The sequence below is a fragment of the Octopus sinensis genome, linkage group LG3 (genome assembly GCF_006345805.1).
Source record: "Octopus sinensis linkage group LG3, ASM634580v1, whole genome shotgun sequence".
Classification (NCBI taxonomy): domain Eukaryota; kingdom Metazoa; phylum Mollusca; class Cephalopoda; order Octopoda; family Octopodidae; genus Octopus; species Octopus sinensis.
The window spans coordinates 141,773,947-141,787,415 of NC_042999.1; the positions used below are offsets into that span (position 1 = coordinate 141,773,947).

The 13,469-nt window shown below is 32.9% G+C and overlaps 1 protein-coding gene across 2 annotated transcripts in view; it reads left to right on the forward strand.

Annotated features, from left to right (window-relative positions):
* LOC115209302 (GTPase HRas) overlaps positions 1-13,469 on the forward strand; it is a 160,295-nt gene that overhangs the window by 105,319 nt on the left and 41,507 nt on the right. The gene's annotated exons all lie outside the window — the stretch shown is intronic.

Here is a 13,469-nt window from a genome sequence, read left to right on the forward strand (position 1 = left end):
CATTTTAAGAGAGTTAACAATGTAGGTGAAGAGAATCTTAGAGTTGTAACTTATTGCAGCAATGAGTGTTTCTACGTCCAGTCTCTTTCATTTTGCTTGCAGCTTGTAGTGCTGCAAAAACCCTGTTTTATGTTCTTCGTAATTGGTTTTGTGGGCAGTTATAAACTCCGATGGGATTGACATAAATTTTTAATGGATTGACAGTGCGGAAGAATAGAAGACAGAGAACAATTTTATCATTGGTTCTTCCAGTGCATGCTATGACAAAGCAGTTACAATTTATTGTACACTGTGATTTACATTAGGAAGGGCATCCAGTTGTAGAAACCACGCTAAAGCTGACAGTAGAGCTTGGCGCAATCCTCTGGTTTGCCAGCTCCTGACAAACAATCCAGCCCATGTCAGCATGGAAAATAGACAGTAAGGATTTGTGTACAGACATCATTGTACATCTCATGAAAACAGTCTCAGAAAAATGACACTCTTCTAGTCATAAATTATACAAAGCTCATTCTATCACATTCCCTTTAAATGCAAGGTCCATATTCTTAGCTATGACTGCAGTGGGTAGGCTTATACTTCAGAGGCAGGAACATTTTCAACTTTGGAACCTCTTTACAAAGCACAAAATTTGTTCTAGAATGCTGTTCTCATCTGAGGAATTGTGCACTTACAGGTGTGTCAGTGTGCGCACATACATGCATTAGTGTGTATGCACATGTGTACTCACCATGTAGAGATGAACAGGGTCCACATGATGAGACTTCAAATCTTGAAGAAGCTCATGCAATAACTCACATTAGTTTATACATGTATGCATATATATGATAGTTATACATGCACATATATTCATTCGCACATGTTATTCACACACTTTTGACTGCTTCCAAGAAAATAACAGGCAGAGAGTCTTCAATTACCATTGTTTTTCAAACACTCTCCTTCACCTAGCACTTTCATTGTCACAACTCTCATATGCAAAAACTATATCTCTGTAGTGGACTTTTCCAGCCACGTTTCTCCTCATCCTTTTTTAATACCAATTTAAGCTTGAACATCAAATAGAGCTGCCTTACCCAATTATCTATATATATTCTTCACAGTTTAAGTTTAAAGTTACTATATGTACCATCTCTTACCTTCAGACTGCCAAATGTGAAAGACAAACTTTAAATTCCAATCCAATTATACAAGCTTTTTTGTTGCCTGCAGCCCAAGTAGAATGGAAGTTTCAAACATGTCATTATCTCTTTGCTTGCTTTGTTTCTGTTGTAATTTTCATTGACAAATATGATTCTTTGTAATTTCAAGAAGAGAAATGGGGGCTAAATTAGAAAATGTTAGTTAAATGCAGTAAACCAAAACAGAAATGTTTTTCTTTTTATTAGCTTTACTCGTTGAAATGAAATCTATAGCCAAATCAATTTAATTAAAATACCAGAAGATATTTGTGTTCTACAGCATAAAACAAACAAGAGAATATCATTTGTTACTGCCATTACTACTACTAGTGTTTGAATACAATAATTTGCAGTGCTCCATGAGATAAACAGGAAATGAAAGTCTAATTAATTTGGCTCCATTTTTATCTATTAGAATCTTTGTTAGCTTAGACAACCTCAAAGACAAATCTCAGTAAAGATTGCCTTTTATTCTGCCATTCAGCACTTGCAATAGTAATAAGCTGCCTATAGCTGTAACTGATTAGTTGTCATCTGTAATACTCTCCGCTTCTTGCCTTTTTCCGTTACAGTTTTATCATTTTGAATTATAGGATTTTAGTGGTCTATAAATTTACAATTATCATGTCAAAGCAATGTTATTTTTTTTTCTCTTTCCTGTGCTATCTCTTTTCTGCACATTATTATTATTGGCAGAAGGTTGTGTAAAATCAGTAGAATACCTGATGAAGTGCCTTGCAGTATTTAGTTAAGTCTCTACATTCTGAAACGTATACTTTGCCTTTCATACTTCTGGGACCAATAAAATAGACCTCTGGCAAGTATGAAGACTATTTAATCATCTATACTCTACAGCAATATTTGTAACCTTGTGATAATGTTATAAAACCTTATTAGAATGGTAGGGATATCTGAGTGTCAGGTTATATGTGTCACTTTTTTATTTCTTTTTTGAGACTGTCTTTTTTCTAGAACCATTAAGTATGTTCCATTGACCATACTTCTTTCCTCTGAAAAACTTCTTACCTAAATATTGTTTTAACTTGGAGCAGAGTATGAAATGGCATGAACGTAGTTTCTGTACATATCCCTGCTTGCAATCATTGCTGTGAGTTCTGCTCATGATTAAAAATGAACCCATTTTATAACCTACTCTCTCCATCTACCATTGGATATCCTTGATTTTGCTTTCTAGGTATTACACACACACACACACACACTAAACTGATTTTAGAAAAACCAAGCTGAATGTTTGATGTGGCCTAACAGTTTGAGGGTGTTACTTTTAACTTCATTAAACTTCATTAAAAATTGGTTATAGTTGTATCATTTATCATAGATTTAGTACTTTTTTAACATTGTCAGTTAGATATTTGCAAGTCATGAATTTCAGTATGATTTTAAAATACTTCAGTTTTTGTAAACCAAGTGACGTAATTATATCTATACACAGGTACAGGACAATGTAATTGTTAAATACCTTAAACTTGAACTTATTGACATTTCATATGATTTCTAAAGGCACACACTCATCCCACTTTCAAAAACTTTTCTCATACTAATACATTTTTGCGGTTAACAGCAATTTCACTATTGCTTGAAGCTATTGATAGTTTATGACCTAGGTAGACAAGGTATATGCCTTGCTTGGAGTGTATAATTATGCATAGCTGTAGTTTGTCTTATCTGTAGTCATGTTCTCAGTCTTATCAAGATTAATTTAGAAACCCACTTCTTTCGCATTTGAAGCTAAATGATTAACATAATCTTGAAGACTAGCAATGTCATTATCAATGACAGCAGTATCATCTGCATAACTTTAGAGATTATTTGACCCCCATAGAGAATCCAGCACTGCTTTTTTCCAGTTTTTAAGATAACTGCAGCAAGCACTTTAAGAAAAGAAAACCCACAAAATGTCTTCTTGCGTAACACTTTTCATTACATACATAAATCTTTTTGTGCTAACATGAGTCTAAGTTATGGGAATGTAAACACCAACATCAGTTGTCAAGTGATGGTGGGAGCACAAACATGGACACAGACATAAATATATACATCTACGTGTGTGTGTGCGTGCGCACACACTCACACACACACACAATGGGCTTCTTTCAGTTTCTGTCTACCAAATCCACTGACCTGAGGCTATTGTAGAAGACACTTGCCCAAGGTGCCACACAGTGGGACTGAACCTAGAACCATGTGGTTGGGAAGCAAGCTTCTTGCTACACAACCATGCCTGTGCCTATAGAGGAAGATATGTATATTAAATTTTTTTTTTCCCTCACTTGTTCACTCATGCTCATGCAGAGTGGTTTGGGGAAGCTGGTGTCAAAGTGGAACAGTTATTAAATGCCTAGCTAACATCCCTCATTTATTAATACCTATTGCCTTATGAGTACATCAGTCACAAAAATAAAAATATTCACCGCTATTATCTGTAAATTTCAATGTGCCTCTGTCAGTATGCACCCATCCAAACAGTCAAAAACCCTAAATTGGTATATCTGCTCAGGACACTACATCAACAAAATGAAAATTATTGATTTAATGTTAAATTTCTGTTTCTATCTCTTATAACAAGTTCTTGTTATAATTCAATCAATGTAATTACAAGTGCATATTGCATAGCATTATCAGGCAGGATGGACAAAACTTTACTTTTAAAGTGTGTGCAAAGCTGCACTGTGCAATATGCACCAGTAGTTAGTTACTGAATTGCAACAAGTCATAAGTGGTGGAAACAAATTGAACATTAAATCAATAAGTATTTTTTTTACATTTTATTTCTAAATATCAGCCCATGGCTTCATCAGAAAAAAGAAAAAGCAAGATTTCTGAAGAAATGAGAAGAAAATTGGACATATGATTACTTTTTGTTAGAAAGAAAGAAAAGAAAAAAAAACAGACCAATGTGTTTATATTATGAATCCATCTCTGCTTTTAAAGAATTTAATGTGAAGTGGCATTAACATTCAAAACATTTGGAGTATAATGAATTCAAAGGAGCTATACGAAAGCCAAAAATTGAAGTTCTCAAGAAACAGCAATTCAAATACACTTTTTTTCTAAAGTGTAGACAGAACTCAAAGAAATTGTACATGCAAGCTGTGTTGTTAGTGAAAAGTTGCTGAACATTCAAATAATTATGCTGAATTTATAAAAGAATGTCTTTTGGCAGTGACTGAACTTTTACGCTCAGCATTAAAGTTAAGTATATTTGACAAGATTAGCTTGTCTTACAGGACAGTAACAAAACAAACTGAAGAAATTGCAGCAGATACACTGTCAGAAAAAAAAAAGGAAAAACATAAGAGAATTTGATTCTTTTTCACTGGCTATCGACAAAAGCACAGATGTATTTGATTCAGCTTAATTGATAATTTTCAAATGTGATATTGATAAATCATTCAATATGGCCAAAGAATTATTTACTGTTCACACAACAAAATGTAAGATATAACATTTATAAAGAAGTGAAGAAAGCAACAATGATGTCGAATTTTGCACTTGAAAAGCCCATCAGTGTTGCAGCAGATGGGATCCCAGCAGTGGTTAGGATTAACCCTTTAGTATATAAACTGGCCATATCTGGCCCAAATATTCTATGTTTTATATTCAAACTGGTGATATCTAGCCTCTCACACCTAATCCACATTGACATTCTAAAAATAAACAATCACATCATTGAAGCCTCAAAGCTATAAGATAATGCATGATTAATTCAAAACAATTTGAGCAAAAAAATATTTCATTTAACAGAGTAATCTGAACACTAAAGGGTTAAAGATAGGTTTTCTATCCAAATTAACTTTTTGAATTTAGTAAACAGTAACTTTGCAATGATTCGTTGCATAATTTAAGAAAATTTATATGCAAAGTCTGTAAAATTTGAAAACGTTAAGAAATGCAGTTGTTTCAACCAGAAATTTTATAAAACCATGAGCACTTAACCATTACCAGTTTAAAGAGTTCTTATTACTTTAATTGGAGCATGACAATCTGGTTTACTACTGTGCAGCTAACTGGTTATGTAAAGGCAGCTACTTCAATGGTTTTATAACCACAGAAAAGAGATGTATGCTTTTTTAGAAATGAAGTATAAATTTGTTCCCAAGCTGAAGGATAACTACATGTGTGACCTTGCATTTTTCATGATCTCAGTTTTAAACTGCAAAAGCAAACTCAGTTGATTCATGAGATGTATTCTCATGTCAATGCTTTTGAAACAAAATTTCATATTTGGAGAATTAACTGAAGACTGGTGACTCTTTCTATTTCCCCATATTATCCAATCACGGGGAATTTGGATACAAAGATTTTGTTGTGGTATTTATTAAATTGATAAAAAATAACTTCAAAGCTAGAAAGGGTGATTTCTAACCTTTTTCAAAACCCCTTTAATGCTGATATTGCAAAAGTGGCACAAAAGGGACCTCAAATGAAAATAAACTCCAAAGCGATGAATTTCTGAAGCAAAAAGACAAATGATTATTGTAGTTTTATGGAACTCTTTCTGAAGAAAACTATCTCAAAATAGTGTGCTTCACAAGAAGATATGCCTCCATGTATGGTATATGTGAACTTATATATATATATATATATATATAATATATATATATATAAAGTTAATCCAAACAAGAAAGCACAAAAAAAACACAACAACGCAAGGATGTGGAACAAATATAGTATTATTGGACGCTCAGGAAAGAAAGAGGGTTTAACATTTCGAGCAGAGCTCTTCGTCGGAAACATAGGAGAAGGGAAGACAGAGGAAAAAAATCACTAACAGTACACACGCGGTCACATTTATTTATTTATATATATATATATATATATATATATATATATACATTGGCGTTAGGAAGGGCATCCAGCCGTAGAAACACTGCCAGATTTGACTGGGCCTGATGAAGCCTTCTGGCTTCACAGACCCCAGTAGAACCGTCCAACCCATGCCAGCATGGAAAACGGACGCTAAATGATGATGATGATGATATAAATGTGACCGTGTGTGTACTGTTAGCGATTTTTTTATATATATATATATAAATGATCAAAAACTAGATCCAGCTTGAGAAGTATTCATACTGAAGATAATTTCATAAGTTGCAACATTCCAGAGAAAAATTGTAGTAAAGAAAAAGAGAGAAATGAAGAAGTACAATACTAAGTTTCTCACTAAAATTTGTGGTTAAAATATTTCTATTTTTGTTGATAACTGAATAATAAATGTCATGTTTCCTGTTTAGGCAGTATTTTAATCATTGTATGTGATTTAGTCGGGCTAGTTTCCTTGCTATGTTACTCAAATTTTTGCACAGCATTTCAGTTGTTATGCTCCACCTAACTTGTCAGGTCATGTTAATTTGTTTTTGTTCTTCTTTTTTTTATAGCTTTAAACAGGTTACCATTATTTCCCCCAACCTCACATCAGATCTTGAAACAGTTCATTTGAACCACATACATAACAAAGATTACTCTCTTTTACTTGTTTTGGGGCCATACTGGAGCACCACCTTTAGTCAAGCAAATCGATCCCAGAGCTTATTCTGTGTAAGCCTAGTAGTTATTCTATCGGTCTCTATTGCTGAACCGCTAAGTTATGGAGATGTAAACACTCCAGCATCAGTTGTCAAGCGATGCTTGGGGGGGTGGGACAAACACGGACACACAGAAATATACACACATATATATATACATATACGATGGGCTTCTTCCAGTTTCCGTCTACCAAATCCACTCACAAGGCTTTGGTTGGCAAGCAAGCTACTTACCACACAACCACTCCTGCACCTCCAAAGTCCCTTGGTTTAGAAATGGAAAATATTTTTTTGTTTTTTTTTTCTTGAAGAAGAGATAAAATTGTTTATAGTCAAATGAATAAATCAAAAACAAATCTTGCATATTTTTACATTAATGTTATCTTTCAATTTAAAAGTGACCAATGAAATTAATGATCAGATTGTCAAATGTGCACCTATTATTTTAAAAAAATAGTTTCAGAAAAATTTTGATCCACAGATTACGAAAATCGTCAATTATTTCTTCAATACATGGATCATATAGATATTCATACTTATTGCTCTAATTTTTCAAGTACTTATTTTTTTCTTTTAATTATTCTGTGATGTATCGCAGCAGCAGTGTGTGTTAATCACACTGTCTCTTTTTGTGTCATTGTCTGGCTGCATGTGGTAAAAGTCTATATAGTGACTTGTTTGGTATATGGTCAGCATAAGAGATGTTTAAGGCCTTATGCAGAAGTCAAGTATATATATATACCATCAAATGATTGTTGTTGGGCCACTGTAAGAGACTAGTATTCAGAGCTGTGGCACAGAACAAATTAAATGTAGTATGAAATAGGCATAGTTTCAAGTCATATGGCAGTTGTGATGCTTTCCAAATTTTTCCACACCTATTCAAATGCTGAGTGTTGTCGTATTACAAATGTTAACATCTGTGCTAGTAGAGTAAATATAAGAAATCAGCAAGTGACTCAATGGGCCCTGATGGAAGTGTAAGATCAAACACGCCAGCATTTTTCACCAATGATTTTGGGCTTTCCAGTTGGTTGACTCCAGATTTGTGAGGAGAGTTTGCACTTGTCTCATATATGATCGCAATTGTTCATTGTCATCTGTGAAGTTAAGGTCAATGAGATACAATGCCTGATGACCTGAACCTTGACAGCGATGGAGAGTTATACCTTGTTCAGATACCATAGCATGCTGTTATACATAGTCCAGAATTATTTAATGCAAAGGAAAGGATCTATGGTGTCTCCATCAGGGGTGCACATAAAACTTTTGCAGTCTGCATATACTTCATTTGGTATGTCATAGGCGAAAAGAATCTGAAACATTCATTCTTGGTGGAAAGTCAAAAGCTTTGAAATCCATGAAGATGAAGCACTATATGGATCTTTACAGCCCATTAGCCACACAACCAAGCAAAGACAACTAAAATTTGCAGGCCACTGTTTCTGTCAAACAGATCAACCTGTCATTGTGCTTTTTTTCTCTAACCTTGTGAGAACATTCAAGCCTGGTAGTCAGAACATAGAACCATACACTATCCTACAGTTGGCACATGCAGTGTCATCTCATACAGCCTGGAAGTAAGTTTGCTCTCGAGTTGGAGCCAACCTCCATAAGTGATATGGTGTAGACTAAAGAAGAAGAATCACACTGTCATCAGTAATATTATACCAAGACTTCAATTACTTAATTATAGAAAAAAAAAATTTGTCTCCAAAAAAAAAAAAGAGGAAAGCAACTTTCTCCACTTGTAAAGCAGATGCTTGTGCAAATGATTTTCTTTAATGAAAATGGCTTCAACAAAAAATTACCTTAAATTTTTTAATAGTGTGGCTTGCCTTAAGATGAACTATATCTCATGTGGTCCACTGCTTGTAAAAGGTTGCCCTTTTACAAGTTCTGTCTTTAGCTCAAAGTAATTATTTATTATTGGTAAAAATAGCATGCACTGTAGTATGGTTGTGATTCTTATGGAAGACAAACCTACTTAGTCCAGTTTAGATTTAACCTATGACATCCTAAGTTTTCATTGGCCTACTTCTGCCATGGGTACTTTCCATATGTAATTCACACCAATATGTTACTTATAATAATACATCATCCATTCTGTTACTTATTCCAGCTTAGCCATCTCTCCTGCATACATCAACCAATGAGTCTTCCTGAACCACTTTCTGAATTTACATTTGAAAATTTAGGGAAAAGTGTTGAAAGAAGAAAAACGAGTTTTCACTTTCTTACACTATAATCTTGATATTTTTCTAGAAGAAAATGATAGTTTGTTGAAGCAGTAGTATATTAGTTGGATTCAAAAAATTATGTAACAACTAACTTAAGTAAATTCAAATCTTTTTGCAGATTTGAAAGTTTGTTATCTGACTTCATTATAATTCCTTATATATGTGGTTAGAGACAGCTGAAGTCTTACAATTTATTGTAGTTAATATATTTCTATAGACACTATTTCACTTTATTATTTTCTTGTTTTGGATGTGAATTTATTATTATACTTATGTGCAGGCAATTCTATGAACTATCATTTTAAATTAATATCATCACATTGCTATTATGAGAGTTTTGATATATGTAACACAGCTATATCTGTTCAAATTATCGTTTCAGTTGTTTTAATATGTAATATATAACACACACATTATGATTTATATCACTTAGGAGTGCCACTTCTGAAATGCAGGGCATAATTATGTGGTCATACTTACTATAGAGTACTCTCTATATATTACAATATTATCCAACCCATGCCAGCATGGAAAAACAGATGTTAAATGATGATGATTTCTTTTATACAATTTAAATGATTTTAAAAACAAAATAAATTATCGCTTTAGTTTTAAGTATTAAAGATTCTAACAAGCTACTTTTTGAAACTTATATAAAATCCAGAAGTATTTTCTTATTCAGGGATTCATTATTTTGTATTTTTATATAAATTCTAGTCACTGTGAATGGGATGAAATTTCTTTTTATAGTAGTCACTTTTATTTACATGTTTTCCATAGGGGTTTTTTACTTGGCCAGGAACTTTTATCTATAGCTGGACACTCTTTTGAGAGTATTACCTATAATTTAATTTGCATATAGGTAGAGCAGCATTCTTATAGCAACTAACTAATGTAGTTACTTGTTAAATAAATCCAAACTTGTTTGTAACTTTTAAGCTTGTTGTGATTGATTAATTTTGTTATATATCCTTGGCACTCTGCTTTGATTGAGTTGACTTGCAAAAGGTTTCTTTCATTTTTCCAACTGAAGTCAACATTAAAGAACTTCTATACAAACATTGTTGCATAGAATAAAAGATATAAGCACACACTTCCCTCAGATTTGTAAAAGAGGGCTGAGATTTTCTGAATAGTATCTTCATTGTGGCTATCTACCAACTCAGGATTGTTGATAATTGACTCTACCCTCACATATTCTTCACATAATTCATCTGTCAATACCTTGGATACTTCAAGCATTGACTGCTTCACTCATTTGGCTAAGTTATGCAGATTTGTTATAAAAGCTGTCACTTTATGGATTTTTTCATAAAAACCACTAAGGTCTGGTTCCCATTTCTTAAATACATTTGAGATTATTATAAACTGTCTGAGCTTAATGTCTACAGGATAAAAAGACATGAGCAATCTTTCACTCGTTTTGCTTTTCAGTTCAGTTATTAGCTTAAAAAAACTGAAATTGTGTTAGGATTTGTATCAATAATGTCTAAGAACCGTGGATCTGACAATCCACATGCAACCAAAATTATTTCCATGGTGCCGTAAGGTACTTTTCTCACCTTGATTCTGAAAGCAATTTTTTAGGACTTCCTAGCTCTTAAGTATTTTGTCAATAAAAAACAAAAGAGATAGCCTCCTAATCACGAAAATGTACAACAAATTATAATTAACATCCATGAGCTCATAAAATTCCTTTAACTGCAACTTTTTTAGCTGAGATGCTTGTACACTTTACGCTCACCATTATCAACATCAAATTCCAGTTTTCCTGCACCATTGCATTGTGATAGTGTGAAGTAGACCATTTGCAGGAATATTGTTCTTTTGAGCTATTTTCAGTTTTTGATAAGTACTGTCATGTTTTCTATGATTTATACATGCATTGTCAGCAATGTATACTGATGCTTTATTCAGGTCCAGACTTGACATCTGTGGTTAAGTTAACAGCTGATTTGTTATTTTCTCTGATGATTCATTGTAAAAGTCAAGTAACACATGTTGCACTAACTTCTCAAAATGAAAGAATCTCAGGAAAGTATTGGAACAAACTTTGTTGCAGTTTTGTTTGAACCATTAAGTTGCTACTGAAAAGGGCAAACTATATTCTTTGATATATTCCATGTGCTTTTGTACAGAATAGTGCTAGAATATTTCAACAATAAGCTTTTACTTCAGTTTTTACACACATGCTTTTCACTACCTATGAGTCACAGTATATTCCTTTGTCAACTTTTACTCCATAATCAATACTTTTGTATGACTGATGATGCTTCACAGCATCATACACTCTGCACAGTACTGCAGCCAAGATTTTATTATCTTGAGTTGTTTGAGCTAGGGAGAAAATTTATAAACTACTAGCAAGACAAGTGTTAACTTTGTTTATCTTTGGTAGCCTATCATTCAGCTACATTTTTTTCTCCACTACCAATTTTGTACATCACAACAGCAGGGTGCAGAAAAAAAAACATGAAAGCTATCTTTTCTGCTTTTAGCATAAATGCAAATTCTTTGACTCATTTGTAGCTAACTGTAGTCTTTCTTTTTGGCATTTCTTTAGGGACTTGAAACAGGAGGAAAAAATAAATTAATCAGTCTCTTCTGTAGCCTTAGGCAGAATAACCATCTGTATATATTAGCATTGTATCTTGTGCTCTATGAGCAAGATTTGAATAACTTTTTATAAATGTCCTCTAACATGCCATTATGTTATATAAAGCTATATTTTGATATTATACAAAAGTTGCAAAATTCTAATATTTGCATCTTTAAAGTTTTTATGAATTTGGATAAGATTCTTGCTGTTTTAAATTCACATGAGGTAATTTATAAATCTTTTAGTCACATCCTAAAAAGGACAAACTAACATTCAATTTAGTTGTTACCAGATAGATAGGACAGAGTATCTTTGTAAGTTATCTCTACATATATTCTTATCATTTCACTTATATGTAATAAAAATAACTTTATTTCCAGCTATATATTCATATTATTTCAGTTAATTGTAAAATCAATATAATATTAAATAACTTGGGAATAAAAGAATCACTTCCAGTAGGATTTGAACTCAGAATGATGAAAAAGGCAACAAAATATTATAATGATCTAAGTGTACCATCATTTGTAGATATAATAATAGTAATAACAATAATTCTTTCCATTATAGGTACAAGTCCTGAAATTTTGTGGGGAAGGAACTAATCAATTACAATAAAAACCCATGTAATTTGCGTACCTGTGTAATTTACACAGGTGATTTTCAGGATAAAAATTGTAAAATTTGCACTCAAAAGTTTTCAGAATTGTCGACATGGCCAGGGGGAAAAGGTTTTCAATTTAGTTGTATTTAGCATTTCACTTAGTTATGATTAGATTTTATTAAATTTTCATTAAATAGAAATAATTTCTGTTTAACAAGTATCACATTAAAAGCTATTAAATTACAAAAGTGTTTATGTCATTTATAGTAGACTTTTACATTTCTTGCCCACAAGAGTTTATGTCTGATCTTCAGTATACTGCTGTATGTCTTCTCAAATCATGATCACAGGAAAAGTTACCAAGAATTATTAACAAAAACAAAGCTGATAAATATGCACAGGTGTTGAAAATTAAGTTTAAATACCGATAAACATCAGCTTGGATGACACTTTACTCAACCGAATAAAATATGTAAAATATGGCCCAGGCCATGATTACCTGCATGAACATCAGACTTCAAAAAGTAGTTAACCATTTAATGGTTTTAGTAAATTTATACAGAAAAAGTAAGCATTATACCGTTTAGCATAAGTCAATTTCATTATATTTAAGCCCTTGTTTTTTCTGTAAAACCCTATTCTGATATTAAATGAGTCCAATTCTGGTACAAATATTTATATTTTCTATGTCTTTTTGCAACAAAAGAAATTTCTAAAAAGATTCTAAAAACGATCTACTCGTGTAATATATGCACCCCTAAAGCTTTTCTATTTTTGTGGGGAAAAAATGCATAAATTTCATGGGTTTTTATGGTAGTTTATCAATGCCAAAATTTTGAAAGGCAGCATCAACACCAGTAACATTTGAAATCAAAATGTGAAGATGGATAAAATACTATTGAGCTTCTGTCCAGTGTGTTAACAATTGTACAAGCTCACCGACTAATAATAATGACTTCAAATTTTGACACTAGATCAGCAGTTTAGGGGAATAGAGTATGTTGGTTAACTCAGCCCCAGTGCTCAACTGGTACTTAATTTAATTGAGGCGGCGAGCTGGCAGAAACGTTAGCACGCTGGGCGAAATGCTTAGCAGTATTACATCTGCTGCTATGTTCTGAGTTCAAATTCCGCCGAGGTTGACTTTGCCTTTCATCCTTTCGGGGTCAATTAAATAAGTACCAGTTATGCACTGAGGTCAATATAATCGACTTAATCCATTTGTCCTTGTTTGTCCCTTCTGTGTTTAGCCCCTTGTGGGTAGTAAAGAAATAGGTACTTAATTTAATTGACTCTGGA